An 18,802-nucleotide genomic window follows, 5' to 3' on the forward strand; every position below is an offset into this window, starting at 1 on the left:
GGCCACTCCCGGCAGAGAGGATTCAGGAAGTGCTTCCAGCCCTGAGCTGGGTCCCGGGGTCCCGGGGGTCCCCGGGGTCTCCCTGCCTGTGCGTGCCCCCGGTGGGGTCACGGGGCACAGCCCCTCTCCAGTCCCCATGGGCAGGTGCAGCTGCACACCGGCTTCTCCTCGCCTGGCCCGGCGCCCCAGGGCCCACCTGATCCAGACCCGGCAGTGGCCTTGGAGGAAGCCAGGGGGGGCTGAACACGGAGCCAAAGGCAGGGCCTCCTCTTCCTTCCAGAACCGCTGGGACCGCGGCACGTCCGGCGAGCCGGGGCCCAGGAGCCAGTCGTGCACACAGAGCCAGTAATTAATAAAAATGGGTAATGATGGACCATCTGTCCCCGGCCCGCGCTCCGTGGCGGGGCCACGCCAAGCCCTCATTAGGCATTCCTCTGCCGTGTCCCCACAGATGTTGGCGGTGGCCGCTGTGTCCCACGGGAAGAGGGGGGTTGGACACATTCAGGCGAACAGCACGCAGCGTGCTGGGTCTCAGCGACAGAGCTCACGCGGGGTCAGCCTGAGCGAGACCCACGGGCTTGTCTGCCCTCCACCCCGGAAGGCAGCACAGAGCACAGACAGCAGACAGCAGACAGACGGCAGGCGCCTGGCCCGGCTCCACCGGCTCCCTGGGCGACCTTGGGCGCAGACGAGACCCGAGCCTGCACTTCCGCACTGAGGTGACGTCCGGGCAGCGCCCAGCATGGCGGTCAGTGTGTGTGTGCCGGAAGCTCAGGGACCAGGGGGCAGGACCTCACAGCCTTCGCTCTGCTCCCAAGCGAGGAGAGGCTGATGTTCACAGAGCCCAGAGTCAGGGAATCGGACAAAATGCCCGGCACAAAGTGGGTGATCAGCTGGACAGCAGGACACGGGGCCAAGCTGTGCCCCTGAGGAGGGTCCCTCAGAGGGAGACAGGTCTGGGCACCCAGAGAGAGGCAGGGACCAGGGAGACACCTGGCTTGCAGCCTAGCGAGCATCAGATGCAGTGGAGACGCAGGGAGTCGGGGTTCAGCGTGGGCAGAGGCGCAGGGCGGGAAAGAGGACAACCTGCACTGGTCTGAAGCCAGCAGATGGCTTGCTCTTGGCAGTTTGGGGACTTGGCCGGGGACAAGGGACAGGCAGGGTCTGGCCTCCCGCAATCTCAGAGATTTAGGGTCCCCAAGCTGAGTCCCCTCTGGGAAAAAGACAAATGCCTTCTGAGTGGGGCTGTCCCACGCAGGGCAAGGGCGGTGGCCTCAAATACAACTGGGGGAAGGTCTGCACGGAAAGGGATACCGAGGCGCAGAGCCAAGGACCTGTCCATGGTCTGCAGAGCGAGCAGTGTGGCCCGGCCGGCCGGCTGGCCCCCGGGAGTGAGAGGCCAGCTCACCCTGACGCTGCCGTCCAAGGGTCTTCCAGCCCCTCTCCCCACCCTCCACCTCAGTTTCCTGGACCCCGATACTCCCTCTGCTGTGCTTGCAGACCCCGCACCCCCGCTGGCCAATGCCCTCGGCCCACCTCTGTCTCTCCTGACCCACAGGACCACCAGCTGAGCCTCCCCTGGCCATGACAGCAGGGACCTAACCCCAGGCCTCTCTGGTTACCGCCCCAGGTACCCCAACCTCTGTCCTGGCACAGCCTCAGGGAACCCAAGCCTCCAGCTTTGTCCCCGGCACAATGGGGCGAGAGGGTGGGTCTGTTCCCTGGCGGTCAGCCTGGCTGAACCCCCAGGGCCGGAGGCCCCACAGAGAGCCCCACGACCCCAGGGTTTTGGATTCAGAGTTCGGATGGGAGCTTAGCCCTCCTGAGTCCCAGGCCCGGGGTCCTTCCCACCCCAGGTGGGGGTCTCCCTGGACCAGGGGCCCCCGTGGGGCAGCTGGGTGCTCACTGAATGGAGGTAAAGCTGCCTGTATCCACATCAGGGTCAGTGGAGAGAAGAGGAAAAGCTCTGGAGGTGCCCAAGGGCAAGGGGGATGGAGAGGAGGTGCATGATTATTGCTGCGAATATTCATGTGAGTCATGAATATTCATGGACTGTCTCCTATCACCAACCTCAGGCCAGAGCCTGGGGTGGTGGTCCAGGCTGCGGAGCCACCCACCAGAACATCCGGCAGGGTCGCCTCTCTGAAATTTCCCGAGTAGGAGGAGAGGGGTCAGAGAGGGCCCGGCCAGAGGTGGAGGACCTGTGGCCTCTCCCTGCCCAGCGTGTCGGGCAGGGGAAGACCAATCTGGAGCTAGGGACTCAAGACGGGCCTGGCTTCTCTGGGGAGCTGGGGAGAGGCCCCGGCTGCTGGAACCAGGAGCCCCTGGAGGCTGAGGGGGAGGTGACCGTGTGTAGGGAAGGAGCCCAGAGCAGGACAGCCGGGAAGGCTCAGGGAGGGTCAGGAACTCGCCCAAGGTCACGCAACAGAAGCATGGGGCGGCCCGGGGCTGAGAGTACAGCCAGCTGGCCGAAAGGGGCTCTGACACACAGGAAGGTGCCCCCGAGGTGGTTCCTGCCCTAGGACAAGGGTGGAGCTATCCCAGGACGGGACAGAGCCAGCCCTCAATCGGTATTTGTTGAATGAATGACCACAACCCTAAGTTTAAAGACAGGAGGACTGAGTCTCAGAGGTGACGGGCATGGCGGGGAGGAGGTGGTGAGAGCAGCTTGTTTCACTGGCTGTGGTCGGTTGCTGGGTCGGTTGCTGGGTCGGTCTCGGTCGGTCAGCAGAGGAGACAGGGATCTGGTGTGGGGCAGCCGTCTGCTGCGTGACCTCAGCCCCTTGGGTGACACTCACCTGAAGAAGGAGGCAGAGCAGCTCAGGAGCCCCTGAGGGCGGCAGCTCTGACACCACAAGACAGGGCCGGGCCCTGGGGGGGGGGGGCTGTTGGGAGGCCTGGCGCACACGGCCGCCCCCCAGCCCTGTGGGCGAGAAAGCCGGCTGGAAAACTGTGCGGTGAGGAGAAATCAAATGAGGAGGCTGTCAGGGAGTGAGGGAGCAAAATCATCGTAAATGATGGTTTTTATTAAAAAAAAGATCACCTGGAAAATGTACGCTCATTTGAGACACCCAAAAGGAGCCCAGAAACGTAATAATAAGGGGGGAAGAGAGGAGACGGAGAATGGAAAATTAAAATCGTGGAAACGGCACCAGAGAATCCGCTGGTATCGGTATCTGCCCGGGTCCACGGTGCAGGGAGAGGGGCCGGGGAGGGGGAGGTGTCGCTGTTGTGTGAAGTGATAAACATCATCCTGCAACCAAAACAGCAAATAGCAAAAGAGAGAGAGAGAGAGAGAGAGAGAGAGAGAGAGAGAGAGAGGGAGAGAGAGAGAGAGAGAGAGAGAGGGAGAGAGAGAGAGAGAGGGAGAGAGAGGGAGAGAGAGAGACACACACACAGATCATCTGTCACAGAGCGTGATGGATGCTCCTGTGCTGGAGGGCTGGGGGTGGGCGCTGTCCCTGGTGGCTCTGCCGGGGACGCTGCTGCCCAGTGAGGGTACAGCGGGTGTGCCAGATGGGCCCTGGGCCTGAGTCCGATCCAGAACGGGAAAAGGATCAGGCCCAGGGAGGTGCATGTCCGGCCCAAGTCACACAGGTGTCTCCCTGGGGTGGGGAGGGGCAGGTGGAGGAGCCGGAGGCCCCCCCAGAGCTGTCAGGAGGGGAGCAAGGCCTCCTCCCCTTGGAGACCCCAAGAATCCCCAGCTGGGAACCCTGAACCGCCCCCGGGCCCGACCACGGCCGCCCGCCCGCCTGCCCCTGGGACTCAGTCCTGGGCTGGGCGTCCACACGACCGGATAACCTACAGACCAGGCGATGCGGGTGGAATGGCAGGAACCCAGCCGGCCTGCGGGCCTGAGGGCAAGGGCCTCGTTCATCTTGACCAACGGTGGTGGCCGTCCCCAGCAGCTCCCCCGGGGCCAGCCAGCCGCACTGCCAGGCCCTCCCCCAGGTCAGGGGGCTTCCGGACCCAGGACCCCCGCCCCCAGCTCCCTGGCCACCTCCATATGACACCGTGGCCCTCCCCATCCCTGATGTTTCCCGAGGGCCGATTAAGATGTCTGGAGTTGATTAGACGCTGACACTGATGAAACCCAGAGGTAATTAGCAAAAGGAAAAAAAAAAAAGTTTTGATTAGTCCTCAGCATAATTCTCTCCAATTATTCAAAGTTCATGCCTGCAGGGGGTGGAATCTCTCCAGGAATATTTATTTATATCTCAATTTTTTCATCAACTTTGTGAATCTAGTTAATCACCAGACCTGAACTGTTTAACTCAGAGGCTCTGGTGGGCCTGAGCGGCCCGATGCTGAGGGGGTCGGCCGAGGGTCCCCGCCGACGGTATCCCTCAGGGCTCACCTGGCGCCCGTGGGGTCTGCGGCCATCTTACCCCTCCCCCTCAGAGCCGGGCTGGTGGCAAGCCCTTTCTGCAGGTAAGGAAAGCCAGAGAGAGAGAGGAACGGTGCCTTGCATGAGGTCGCGCGGGAGGTGGCCCCGGCCGCAGGGCCCGACCCGGGGCTGACCTCCAGCTCCTGGCCATCAGACCCGCTCGGCCTCTCCTTGCTCCACCCAGGTGCCCAGGACGAGGAGCTGCACCTGACCCCTCCGCAGCGCAAAGGCACATGCAGACCCACCACCTGGCTTCTGCCAGGCCGAGCACCCCGATGGTCAAGGAAACCACAGGTCCCAGCCAGGACCCGTGCTGCCCCTCACAGACAGAGCTGCTGTGAGCACCTGGGCACACACCCGTGTGTGCAAGGAGTGTGCGATTCTCTGCTGGGTGAGCAGTTAGGAGCCGTGCACCCAACTCTTTCGACAGGTGTGTGTCTAAGAAACTGCCCTAAGGGGGCCGCACCTCCACACCAGCCAGCCGCGGGTCAGCAGGGAATGTCAGCAGCTGCGACCTGTCCAGTGTCACTGTGGTCAATCTCCATGGCAGCCCCTCTGACAGGGGGGAGGTGCCTCTCTGTGGCTGTCCCCTGCACCTCCCTAATGATGCATGACACTGAGCACCTTGGCTGACTTCACCACGTCTTCTTCAGTGAGATGTCTGTGCAAATATGTGGCCCGCTTTAAAAACTGGGTGGTCAGTCTCCTTATCTGCATGTCCCATCCCAGCAGCTGAGAGCCACACCCCCGCCCAAGGACACACCAGCTGCTGAGTGGAGAAAGGGCCACTTGTGCCTGGAGTCTGGCCCCGGAGATCATGGGCAGCAGCAAAGCATGTCTTTTTCACTACACTCTGGGGTGACTTGTTATGTGGCTACAGCTAACTAACACACAAACCGTTTGCTTTGTGAATCAAAAACAACAGTGATAATAACAAGGCGGCCCTGGCCAGTTGGCTCAGCGGTAGAGCGTCGGCCTGGCGTGCGGGGGACCCGGGTTCGATTCCCGGCTACGGCACATAGGAGAAGCGCCCATCTGCTTCTCCACCCCCCCCCCTCCTTCCTCTCTGTCTCTCTCTTCCCCTCCCGCAGCCGAGGCTCCATTGGAGCAAAGATGGCCCGGGCGCTGGGGATGGCTCCTTGGCCTCTGCCTCAGGCGCTAGAGTGGCTCTGGTCGTGCGGGTGGATCCCGGTCGGGCGCATGCAGGAGTCTGTCTGACTGTCTCTCCCCGTTTCTAGCTGCAGAAAAATACAAAAACAAAAAAAAAAAAACAAGGCATCTTTGCAGGAGCCTCGTTGGGGGTGCCTACCCTGGGGGCCGCATCCCCACCCCACGAGGGTGTGGAGAGAGCAGAGGTCGTCGCACTGAGAGCCCCAGACTGACCGATTCCCATCGGCCACCTCCCCCTCCGCAGCACCGCCTGGGCAGGGACCAGGTGAGGGGCTGGCCCGCCCCTCCGCAGCGCAGCCTCCCCAGTCCAACAGCTCCCTTTGGGGGCAGGAAAAGGCCCTCACAGGGTTCCCGCACTCTCCGGCTTAACGTCCATGAAGTCCGTGCTCTCATTCAGAAACCCTTTCCTTCCTAAAAGCCGCGTTCTTGCAAAGGAAGCCCTCTGCTCTTTCAGCACGTTGCCTCTGCTGCAAGTTTTTTAAAAATTCATCCAGAAAGTCAATTGATCTCTTTGTTCTTAACTGTGTCTGCCTCCCCTCCAGGCAGCGGGGCCCTGATGCACTGGGCTGAATGAGGCCAGGGCCAGGAGAAACTGTGGAACAGATAATAACCTCCATTATTAATTCTGAGCTGTGTGAAGTTACCATGGGACCCAGGCCGCAGGGGAGAGGGTGGGGCAGGCAGAGGAAGGGGTCAGCTGCCTCCACTCCCCCATTCCCACCCACCTTCCCTCCACCTTGCAGGCTGCCCGCTGGACAAAAGCCCTGTGCTCCGGAGGACGGCACAGCCTGGCACAGGTGCCCACTGCAAGCCCTTAGAAGCAGCCATGGGTGTGCACAGGTGGGGTGGGGAGGTGTGGGCAGGACTCCAAGGGCCCAGGCCCGAGGAGAGGTCAGCTCAGAGGATTCAGGTTCCCTCCCCTGGGGTAAGATAACCCTGCAGCTTCCCAAGGCCCTGGCCACACCCCAGGGGACCGTGGCTTCAGAGGTCAGCAGGAGGCTCCCACTGGACATGGAAACTTAGGGGCGCCCTCTGGGTGCCCTGTTCATGCCATCTGCAGCCAATCAGACCGTCCCCAGTGCACTTGCCTTCAGTTCCTGGGGTCATGGGTCAAACAGGGGCCAGCAGCGGCCTGTGTCTGTCCCAGGGTCAGTGGGACGAGACCCTCTCTCTGATTGGCACTTACATGAGGACTATAAAGCTGTAACATCAAAAGCGGGAGCCATGAAATGAAAATGAATAAATTAATAAATTTGGACATCACCAAATTTAAAAACTTCCTGCTCTTTAAAAGTCACTGTGAGGAGCCCTGGCCAGCTAGATCGGTGGTAGAGCATCGGCCTGGCATGTGGAAGTCCCAGGTTTGATTCCCGGCCAGGGCACACAGGAGAAGTGCCCATCTGCTTCTCCACCCCTCCCCCTCCCCTTCCTCTCTGTCTCTCTCTTCCCCTCCCGCAGCCAAGACTCCATTGGAGCAAAGATGGCCCGGGTGCTTAGGGTGGCTCCAAGACCTCTGCCTCAGGTGCTAAAATGGCTCTGGTCACAACAGAGCGACACCCCAGATGGGCAAAGCATCGCCCCCTGGTGGGTGTGCCGGGTGGATCCCAGTCGGGCGCATGCGGGAGTCTGTCTCTCTGCCTCCCCTGCTCTTACTAAAAAGAAAAAAAAATAGGCAAAATATCTGAACAGATACTTCCTCTCTCTCTCTCCCTTCCTCTCTCTAAAGATCAGTAAATTTTTTTTTAAAAGTTTTAACCCTGAAGCATCCACGTGCACAAGGAATTCCCGCAATGCGTCAGGGTACGCGATTTTCTATACACTGACAACGAGCAATTTGAAAAGGAAATAAAGAAAATAATTCCGCTGATGATAGCATCAAAAAGAATGAAATACTTGAGAAGGAGCCTCACCAGGGTGGTAGAAAGTGGTACACTGAAATCTACAGCCACCCCTGAAAGAAATGAAAGGGAACCTGAAGAAGCAGAAATACATCCAGTGTTCATGGATCAGACGAGAGTACATGCCCCAAACTGATCCAGATTCCGCACCGTTCCTACCAAAATCCCAACAGCCGTCTGCTCAGACGTGGACGAGCTGATCCTAAAGCTCATGTGGAATTGTAAGGCATCTCCAAATAACCACGATATTCTTTTTTTGTTGTTTTTTTTTTTTGAGAGAGAGAGAGAGAGAGAGGGAAACACTTAATTTTTTGTTGTTCCACTTCTTACGTGGAACTTTGACTGGGGAATCGAACCTGCACGCTTGGTGTGTCAGGACGATGCTCTAAGCAACTGAGCTACCCAGCCGGAGCCAAAATACTCACTCTTGAAAAAGAACAATGCAAGACTCCACTCCTACTCTCTGATTTTAAAACCTGCCTCCCGCCTATGGCCATCACACAGCATGGGGCGGAGTGAGGGTGGCCCTCAGCATCTTCGGGAGTCCAGAAAAGAGCCGTCCACCTGTGGTCCTTGACGGGCCAGGACCGCTGGACGAGGACTGGGCAGTCTCTTCCGCAGCGAGACTGGGATGCTGGGCACCCAGGTGCAAAAGAATAAAGCTGGAGCCCCTACTTCAGACCATACGCAAAAATCAACTCAAAATAAGTTTGAAAACCTAAAAATGACAGCGAAAAACCATAAAACTCTTAGACCAGTGGTTCTCAACCTTTCTAATGCCGTGACCCCGCAATACAGTTCCTCATGTGGCGGTGACCCCAAACCAAAAAATAATTTTGGTGGCTACTTCAGAACTGTAATTTTGCTACAGTTATGATTCGGAATGTAAATACCTGATATGCGTTATGTATTTTCCGATGGCTTTAGACGACCCCGCCGGGGTCGCGACCCACAGGTTGAGAACCGCTGTCTTAGAAGAAAACAGAGGTGAATCTTCATGGCCTCGGAGCCCGCAGTGGTCTCTGAGACACGACCACCAGAGACACCGCGACGAAAGGAAAAGCAGGTAGATGGGGCTGCGTCCCATTTTAAAACTCGGGCGCATCAGAGAACGTCGCCGAGAAAGCGCGAGGACGGCCTACACCACAGACGCAGAGAAAGGGCTCTATTATCCGGCCAGGGTCTAAGTCCCAGAAAGAACTCTGACAGCTCAGGCGCCAAAGAAACAAAACAAAAAAACCCCGAGTTTTAAAATGAGCCGGGGAGCTGAGTAGACATTGGTTTCTCCACAGAGGACGCACCTGTGGGGGGTGTGGGGTCGCTAGGACAGAAGGGGAGATAGCAGGTCACACCCCAGTTGCGCGTGTGTGTGTGTGTGTGTGGGTGTGGGGGTGTGGAGCTTCTCCTCTGGGTGTGCTGGGACCACAGGTAGAGCCCAGTGAGACCTGGCCTTCTGGGGTTTTTTTTTTGTTTGTTTGCTTGTTTCCTGAAAGAGCTAGAAATAAGATTTTAATGTAAAATTTCTCCATTTTAAATCTTGGCAGCTGATTTTTAATTTTTTTTTTTTTTTTTAAATACTGTATTGTGCTTTTCAAACAAAGCCCACATCTGGGCCCACCGTTCGGGACCCTCTGGTGAAAGGGTAGGAAGGTCAGAGGCCCCGTGGTTCAGCGGCCCCCTCCCCCACCCCGCCCCCGCCTGGAAGCCTGCCACAAATCCCCGCAAGGTCAAGAGGAGATGGCTAATGCCCAGGGGCTCAGCAGCCTTAGGGGACAGCAGGTCCACCTCTCACTCCTAATCTCCACTGGTGACGGGCAGGCCACAGGAGCCGGAGGAGCCCCAAGCCCAGAGCGTGGCCTGTGAGGACCCAGGTACAGGCCACCAGGGGCCTTCTGTGCTCTGTGCCCCCCTGGCCTCCTCCCCCTTGCGCCCACCAAAGAGTTAATGGAAGAGACTAGAACCCTGGGATCTCAGATCCCATTATCCCCCGTCTGTCTGCCCCCACCCCCACTCCAGGCCAAAGCTCTTGTGTTCCAGATCCAATTAACACTCCAGGAGAGAGCAGACAGGTGGGGTGATGGGTCCCCCTGGGTCCCCCCTCCTGGGGGGGGGAGACAGACCCTAGCTCTGCAGCCTACCAGGGTCCCCAGGTCAGAGAACGCTGACCAGTCGCCACTTCAGGCCTTTCTTTTCCCAGCCTGGAGGGTGGTTTTTCTTGGTGACCCAACTCCCAGCTCTGGGGAAAAGGTGGGAACCCCAGGAGAAGCAGTGAGCCCCGACACTGAGCAGGACCACCTCCAGGCCCAGCAGAGGTGTGACCACAGGGGGACATGACTCTCTACAGCTCGGCTAAAGGTTGGCCTTGAGGGGCTGGGACTGTGGCCTCAGTCAGCCTGGCCTCCCTCCCTTCTCCCTACGAAGTTGGATCTCAGTTCTTAGATGTGTTTTTTGCGCTGGTCCTCAATGCCACTGGCCACTGGGGCACTGTGTCCATGACCCTCTGGTGTCATCTTCCATCCTCAAAGGCCCCAGAGGCCTCCTCACCCCCCCCCCCACCAGGGCTCTCTGTCCCTTCTGCTCCACTTTATGGCTTGAGGACAGCAGGCCACCTCCCACCTGCAGGCAGGAGGGACCCCTGTACTGCCCAGGCCCAGTGGACTGGCCTACCTCCTGACACCCCACCCACACATCTCATTTCACAGTGGGGAGGGAGCCTGCAGGAGGCTGGGGAGAGGGGCAGCCCCAGCCCCAGGTGACAGGGACAGGACAGGCGGTGTGGGCAGGGCGCTGGGCCTCCCGACCTTGGAACAGGCCTCTGTGCGCGAAGTGGGCCTGTCAGAAGGGTTCGCGGGCAGCTGACAGAGCCCGACGTGGTGTCCCTTCTCCACCTGTCCAGTAAGACCAGCTGTCCCTCCCCCAGGACCTCCCACCTGCTGCCTCTTCCCAGCCCAGTCGCCGACACCCTGTGGGGTCGCCCTGGGGGGTCGTCCTGGGGGGCCTCCTCGCCCCTCTCGGCCTCTGTATTTCCCGGCCCCTCCCCGCATCACCCCACACGCAGAGGCCCACGGGGTCCGACGGGGCGGCTGCCCCAGCCCAGGCGGAGGACGGATCACACCGATCCATCCGCGGGCCTGGGGAACTGGGCCACCGGGAGGAAGACGTGAGATGGGTCCCCTACCCCCCACTGCCCCACAGTCCACCCCCAGGGGGTGGCGGCTAAGGGTACCAAGCCGAGTTTCTTGCCGTGTCCGGGCCGGCAGGGAAAAGTTCTCAGACATGGACTATTGATAAATCCACCCGCGGCAACGTCAGAACCCCCGCAGGACGGAGCACATTGCTAATGCAGCCACAGGACAGCCACACGTCACCTGCGAGGGATGAACGCCCAGGACACCCGGAGGGCTCCCTGAAATCAACACGAGAGGTGGGCGGCCCGTCGGAGCCCTGGCCACGGGCGGGAGCAGCCGTCCCAGGAGAGGGCGTAGAGGGGGCAGGCCCCCCACCGGGTCACGATCTGGGAACGCACGGAAGCCACAACCAGCCGCCCGTCAGAACCACCACATGGGCAGATATCGAGGTCTGGCGGGATGGGGCGTGGGTGCAGACGGGGCACAGCCGGACCCTCCCCTGCGGGAGCGCACCTCAGTGCAGCCCCGTGCCCCGCCTAGCGCAGTGCCTAGCGCGATCTGGGCTGTCCTTCTGCGGCTCTGTGACAATACCCTGCCGACCGTCCGTCCCTGCGAGCCTGGCACACGCAGTGTGTGCACATGCTCAGAGTGTGGGAGGAAAGGATGAATACCTCCAACCACCCTCCTAGGCACCCCACTGCCCGGGTCACAGGGCAGGGCTCCCCCCAGACCCAGAGCTTCTGGAATGAAGGGTTGGCCCGCCCCCACCTCGTTTTAACTTAATTATTTCTTCAGAGGGCCTCTCTCCAAACAGTACAGTCACATTCCCAGGTAGTGGGGTTCGGGCTTTGACGTGAGTTCTGGGGGACACAGTGCAGCCCACACATAGCACTGGGCCACCATCGCCGGCTCGGTGAGCACCTGACCAATCAATCATCTTCCCCGGGGACTTTCCGGCAAGAGCTCGAGGGAGACCAGCAGATCCCGCCTGGTGGCAGATGGCCTGGGACTCAGGCTCGGGGGCCGGGTCCCCCTGTCGTCCCCCCACCCCCACCCCTGCTCTGCTAAGAACAGAGACGAGAGGGACAGCAGAGCAGCCCTGGTGGCATCTGAGCCTCCCTTTTATGTGCAGAACCCCAGGGCCCTGCCTCCGGTGAATTCGTTATTTGCCTCAGCAAATTTGAGTAAGGTCTTTGTCGTTTGCAAACCATAAAGAACCCTGATGGACAGAAGAACGGTCGTGGAGGGAAGTGTGCTGCCCTCTCTGTCACACGGGGCCCAGGCTCAGAGGGCTCGAGATGACAGGGAGGCGCAAACCTGCCTCCGGGTCTGGACAGGGCCCAGCGCCAGACGCTGTCAGCCTCGAGGGGCCTCTGCTTCTGCCTCTGCAGTGAGAGGGTCGATCAGGGGGCCCCCCAGGGCCAGCTCTGAGAGAACTGTGACGCTTGGAACTGTCTCCCAGCAGACCTCCCGTCAGGCTGTTCCATCGCCCCCCAGGAGAAAGGACGCTCTCACCGAGATCCGCACTGACCAGTCGGGAGACTGGGGTGAGCCCAGGTCCAGCCACCTAGCCCCAGACGGCAAAGCCCTGCGCCTGTCAGCATTCCGCGGCTGCCCGGGCCCGCCTCTCCGGCACAGCACTGCTGCGGGGGGTCTAAGATGCCCCTAATTGGATTCCTGACAGTTGGGGGAACGGACACACGGTTTGCTCATCCCGGCTTTAATTGGCACGGTGCCGCCTCCTCCACTGAAGGTGGCACAGGCGAGAGCCACGGGGCCATCATTACCGCTCCTTGGGCAGTGTCTGCCACGGGGGGCTGTCACCCCCCCCAGAGCCGTCACCCCCCCCCCCCAGAGCCGTCACCCCCTCCCAGAGCCGTCACCCCCCGTGGCCGCTGCACCAGGCGCTCCCTACTCCTCTCCACCCCGGGCCTCCCGCTCTGCTGTCCCCACGTAGAGCCTCCCCCCCCCCCCGTCAAATTCTCAGGTGCCAAGAGGTCTCTGGCCTCCCCCGCCACCAGTGCCTGCTTCTCCGGCTGGCCTCGGCCACTCTGGGGCGTCTCGAGCCCCCCCAGGGCAGCGGGACCTGCCCCCGTCCGAGATGCCGCACTTGCCCTGGTCTGGGGTCTGTCCGCCCCCAGCTCCGGCCCGTGCTGAGCCTCACTTTCCTCACACGCACACGGAATAAAGCCCGCTGGCTCAGACTTCCACCTGGCTTGCTGCACCCGACTGGCGGAATCCCTGCTGCCCTAGGCCGTGAGGGCACCCCCCCGAAACGCCCCGTGCACACAGTAGGCGCTTTAGTACACGAAAGGATGCCGCTGCCCGCACACGCTCCCTCGGGGGGGGGGGGGCTACTTCCCCGCTGCGTCTCAGCAGCCCCCAGCCCGTGGGCACGGCCACCACCAGCACCCGAAGGAGGCCAAGCACCCCCCCTCCTGCCCCTCGGAGTCCGGCAGGGTGACTCAGCTGCAGCCGGGGGCGCCCTGTGCTCCCAGGGACACCTGGGGGGTGCGGGCGTCAGTGGACATGTGACTTCTCCTCAGAAATTCCTCTGTCTCTGTGGTCCCGTTCTCCCAAGTTCCCTCCTTTCCTGTGTCTGACTGTTTCTCTTCTGGACTGCTCTGGCTTTGCCCCGGGTAAATCTCATTTCATCTTCCCTCATCTATTCAGACAAAGTTGGAGAGTTTCACTATCCCCTAAGTTATTAGCCGCTCCATCAGCATAACGGCACCTGCAAATGTTTGTTTGCCTGTGGATTTGCCAGCCTGCCTTACAGGTCAGAAGCCCACCCGCTTCCTGGGGGCGGCCCCCAGCCAGGGGTCTCCGAACCCAATCTGCAGGGCAGCAGGGAGGAGGCCAGTTGGGGGGACCCTCAAAGGCGACCGCTAAGGGGGGTGGGGGGTGGGCATGAACTGCGTAAGGCAGGGGCCGGCCTCAGTGTGCAGGAGACCCTGCCCGTGCAGGCCCAGCAGGCTTCCTGGGGGAGGCAGGGCTTCAGGGGCTTAAAAGGAATTTGTTGCGCCTGACCTGTGGTGGCGCAGTGGATAAAGTGTCGACCTGGAAATACTGAGGTCACCGGTTTGAAACCCTGGGCTTGCCTGGTCAAGGCACATATGGGAGTTGATGCTTCCAGCTCCTCCCCCTTCTCTCTCTCTGTCTCTCTCTCTCCTCTCTAAAAATAAATAAATAAATAAAAAGGAATTTGTTGTTTATTAATCTCTGAAACTTACTGAGCATTTTGCATGTGGCAGGCACTACTTTAAGTATTTCACAGAAAATAACGAATACCCCTGACCACTTTGTGAAGACAGGCAACGTGTCACTGAGAAGTCTTGTTTCTTGGGCCATGATGCTGAGCTCTGACTTGGGCTGGGGCCCCGAGGCCTTCTGGCCCTGTGGGTCCTGGGGGGGGGGGGGAGGACAGGAAACAGGGAGGGGTGACCCTTGTCCCCCGCCGGCCTGTCAGCCACACTGGGGCCTCGGCTCTGCTCTGGGAAGCCGAGCTCAGAACCGCCCCCTCACCACCAAGTCATTCCTTCCACCCTCTTGCTTTAACAACATCTCCCGAAAATGTCATTTTGTTCCACGCTGTCCGAGATGGCTGTAACAACCTGTTCAAGGAAACAATGAGAAGGATAAAACGCACTCGGACGCCGGGCCTCCCAGCCCGTAAGGGCACCGATCTCCAGGCGATGATTCAGAGGCCGGCTGGAACGGTTCGGCGGTGGGGGGGGGGGGTCCGCAGTGCCTGGCAGGAGAGGGCAGAGCCAGAGAGGCTGCAGCTTCCTGCTGGGGGGGGGGGCGGTTCCTGCTGGGGGGGCAGTTCCTGCTGGGGGGGGATCATTGAGGGAAACTCCTTCCCCAAAGAGGAGCAGCCCCCCCTTGCCCCCAGGCTGCGGCTCCTCATGCAGAGGGCTCAGAGCCCCCCTCTGCTCCCCAGAGTTAGAAACTATGTTCGGTTGCCACCAGCTTCACGCCTCCTTCCCCCGCGTCCAGGCATACCACCCAGCTCCCACCCGTTCTGCAGTACCTGCCCGAGTCCCATGCTTCCAGAACCTTCCCTTTAACTGGGACAGGCCTCGGTGATGACCTCCATGAACAGACGCTCCGTCAGTCAGCTCGGGGACAGTAACAAATGCCACAGGGCTGGCTGCTGAACCAGCAGACATTCCCGTCCCTCAGCTCTGGAGGCCAGAAGACCCAGTGGTGGGCAGGGCTGGAGCCTCCCGAGGCCTCTCTCCTGGACAAGTGGACAGCTGTCCCCCCCACCCCCGTCCTCACGTGGACGTCCCTCTCTGCGTCTCTGTCCTCATCTCTGCTCCTCGTAAGGACACCGGTCAGACTGGAGTGGGACCCAAACGAACAGCCTCAATTTAATTCAGTCACCTCTGCAAAGACGCTGTCTCCACATCCTGTCCCACATCGGGGTCCCCCTGGGGCTCAGAGCCTCAGCCTGGGAATCTGGAGGGGCCTCAGGTAGCCCGTGACAGGCGCGGCCTGACTTCCGAGGCCGGAGTCAGGAAAGGTGACACGTCTGCCCTTGGAGTCTGGGGCCCTGGGCTGCCCCAGGCGGCTGGCCAAGTCCTGTAACCAGTGGCTCCCCACGGAGCCCACCCCCCCCCCCGCGGCTAGACTCGCCCCTCCGAAGGCCGCCTCTCCTGCCGTGCCCCCTGGCACGGGGGGGGGCTGCACAGCGGACACAGACCTGGTGGCGGGCAGGGCCGCGGACGCACACTGGGACTGATCTTCGGCCTCTGTGCCGGACGGAGGTGCAGTGTCCAGAAGCAGGAAAGCGACAGGAATCTTCGCCGGTCACTCAGAAACGGGAGCGTCGTGTGTGATCCTGAGGGCATCACCTAAGGACACTGGCAAGGCAGGATGCCGCCTGGGACAGAGTCGGGGGTCCCGGCCTCAGCACAGGGGCGTGGGGTGAAGGGGCCGACATGAGGAGCGAGTAGGGGTGAGTCTGCGCATCTTCGGGGGGCAGGACACAGTCCGCAGAAGCAGACTTGACCTCATTCACACGGAATACCCTTCTCACGGCCAGACCGCACCAGTGTGAGACGGTGCTGCTCCGACAGGTGGTGAGCCCCCCATCACTGGAGGTATTCAAACAGAACTAGGACAGCACTGGGTCGGGGACACTGTACAAGGTGAGCAGTTGGGCTTCGTGCTCTGCCAGGTTCTTCCCTTCTGATTGCTGCTGTCCCGGCGGGCTCTGGGGAGATGGCGTGCAGTTATTTCTGTCTAAAAATGACTCCTCGCGCCTCCTCTTCCCTTGTCACGTCGAGTCCTCTAGTAACAGCTGTGAAGAAGTCACATTTGTACCTTCTCAGGAGCTCTCTTGAACTTGGAGTGCAAATTAACTTCATGTGATCTGAAATGTAAAAGGTCGCGTCTCCCGCAAATTAGAATCTGGGTGATGCTTGCCAAGCTCACGAGCCTGCAGGTTCTACAGGGGAGTCGTGGGGGTGGGGGGGGGGGACGGTGTCCAGCTGCCACGCTCACGAGGATGGCTCTACACTGTCCTCTCTCAAGGTCACTGGCCGGGTCACAGCGTCCTCCCCGGCTATGGCTCCCTTGGCCAGCCTCCTGGGGACGGCTGAGTGCATGAGCGCCCACACAGGACACACGCCGCAGGACCCTGTCTGCCAGCCCCTCCCCACACCATGTTGAGAGGTACAGGGCGCAGGCCTCAGTACCCCACACTGCACGGGACCAGGCCCTGCCCCACCCCCCTGTTCTCCTGTGTTCCCACACCCTACGGATGCTCCCAGAGCCCCCTGGACTGTAGCTGTGCAGGGGCAAAGTCCCTGGCTCCTCCCCCCACCCTGGGAAAGGGGTCCATCAGGGAGCTTGGGGGGGTGTCAGGAGAAGTGCCCTGGGCTGGGGGTCTGCAGTCAATCCCAGCCCCGCCTGATGACAGCTTCCCGAGGTCCTGAGAGCCCAGCCTCGGGGGTGCCGGCTTCACTCCCGGTCTTCTGGGGGCTCCTTCCCTGGTCTCCCCAGCAGCGGGCCTGGCACGGAGATCCTGCCGGTCTCCGGAGAGCCCCTGTGCACAGCCTCTGCCAGAGCTGAGCCGCTGCCCCAGGGCAGGGCCAAGTCAGACAGCTGCCCCAGGCCGGTGACCTGGCCCCAGCCTCAGCCTCTGCTCCCCTTCCCCTGGACACGGAGCCACTCAGCTTTCCTGAGCTCCCCACTTCCTGTCGCGGCCTGTGCTGTGCCCGCCCAGGGTGCCATCCGGACACCACAATCACTCTGCCAGGTTCCTAGTCACACGGCGTGTCTTCCAAGACAACCTGAACCCCCAGAGGCCTGAGTTCTAATCCCACTTCTGCTCGTCACTGTCCAGGGCAGCTGGGGCCAGTCATCTCCCCCCTGCGCCTTGGTTTCCTGGGGACAATATGGGGGACCACAGTGTAAGGTGAATCCTCAGTGTTCAACAAGACAAGACATCGCCAAGGCAGAGAGAAAGAGGTGCCCGGCACAGCGAGGCTGGGAAGTGGGGGTGCTTTCTTCCTCCTGGAGGAAAGATGCCACGTCTTCGGACCCGGAAAGGAGGGACAGAGGGACACACGGACAGGTGGCAGATCGCACTGCCTCCTTTCCAGCTGAGAATGTGGCCTGAGGCCTATTTCCAGAAAAAGTCCTGCAGAGGACACAGGGAGCCAAGCGCTCGTCCCTCCACCCCCACCCCCAACACACACGCATGTGCGCAGGCGCGGTCAGGGCGGGTGTTCCTGGGCAGCCCCTTCCCCGGCCCCCTCCCGCCGCCCCCTCTGGCTTCCTCCCCCAGAAGTAAAGGGCGGGGAGGGGCAGACATCTGAGAAGTTCAGCAAGATGCACAGAAACGCGTGGCTTTCTGAGAACACCAGGTGCAGCGCCGGCAAATGAAAACTCACGGTGATGAGAGGAAAAGAAGAGCGGATGAGGGGGTCCTGGGGGAATCGGGTTTGGGCTGACGGGCCAGGGGTGGGTGGTCCCGCGGGAGGAGGCGGGACCCGTGGGTGAGTGACAGGCCAGGGAGGAGGCGGGACCCGTGGGTGAGTGACAGGCCAGGGAGGGGGCGGGACCCGTGGGTGAGTGACAGGCCAGGGAGGAGGCGGGACCCGTGGGTGAGTGACAGGCCAGGGAGGAGGCGGGACCCGTGGGTGAGTGACACGCCAGGAGGTCCGCTCACACCCTCGTGGGCCCCACAGAAGGACGCAGCTGCCGGCTGAGGCCCGGGAGCTTGAAGCCGGGAGGCGGGGGCTGCCCAGGGCCCAGCCCGCCCCGTGCGTTCTCCTCTCCTGTCCCCAACTGTGTGCACACCGGTTAGCTGGGACTCTGGTGGCAAACGGCCTTTCAATCCAAGATGCCCACCGTGGTTCCTCCCCACCAGGAGGGGGTCTACCTCCCCTTCCTGAGGTCCGGGCCAGGCCCGATGGGCTTTGACCGGTGGAATGCAGCGGGAGTGATATCAGCCAGCCCGGTCTCTAGAGGCTCCGAGGCTCTGCCCTCACCCTGGGATGGCCGCCCGAGGGAGCCGTCCACCTCCCGCAGCAGCGGGCCTCGAGAGGGTGGACCACAGCCCACCGGAGGAGGGCAGGCCGTGGCCACACCAGTGGGGAACGACGCAGCCACCGCATAACCGTCTGGCGAGCTCAGGGCCCCCGTCTTCCGGCTGCCACCGCCCCTGGGAGAAGGACGGAGGGGGAGTGTCCACCAGGAGTCGTCGCCCCCTAATGAAGCCATCCCGCCATAATGAAGACCTCGTTCACCTCCAGTGCCACTTAGCAAATCCGGGCACAAAGAACTAACCCAAGTCCAATTGAATTAGCCTTCAGCTGATCAGCACAGCTAAACAAATTATCCCGCAGCCCAACGAGATTACGAGGCCGGGCGCAGACGGGCTCCTTGACGGGCTCCTTTGGTGGGAGGGTTCCTCGGGTTTAACAAGTTTAAAGCCAAGTGCCCCGTGGTCCCTCCGCCAGCCGCAGGCCACTCCCCCACGCAGGCTTTCGGGGGCACGGCCCTGGGGGCTGCGGAGGGAAACCGGACACACGTGGAGGAGCACGCGGGCGCCGGCACCGGGGAGTCAGGGAGACAGCTGCTCGCGTGCAGGGGAGGAGACGCAGGCGGCCGGTGCCAGACGCCCGGTGATGGGGACGATGACAGAGCCACCCCTGCTTTCCAGGCAGACAGGCAGGTGCTGGTGGCAGACGCCGTGCCCTCCC

This window comes from Saccopteryx leptura, chromosome 6 (genome assembly GCF_036850995.1).
Source record: "Saccopteryx leptura isolate mSacLep1 chromosome 6, mSacLep1_pri_phased_curated, whole genome shotgun sequence".
Lineage (NCBI taxonomy): Eukaryota > Metazoa > Chordata > Mammalia > Chiroptera > Emballonuridae > Saccopteryx > Saccopteryx leptura.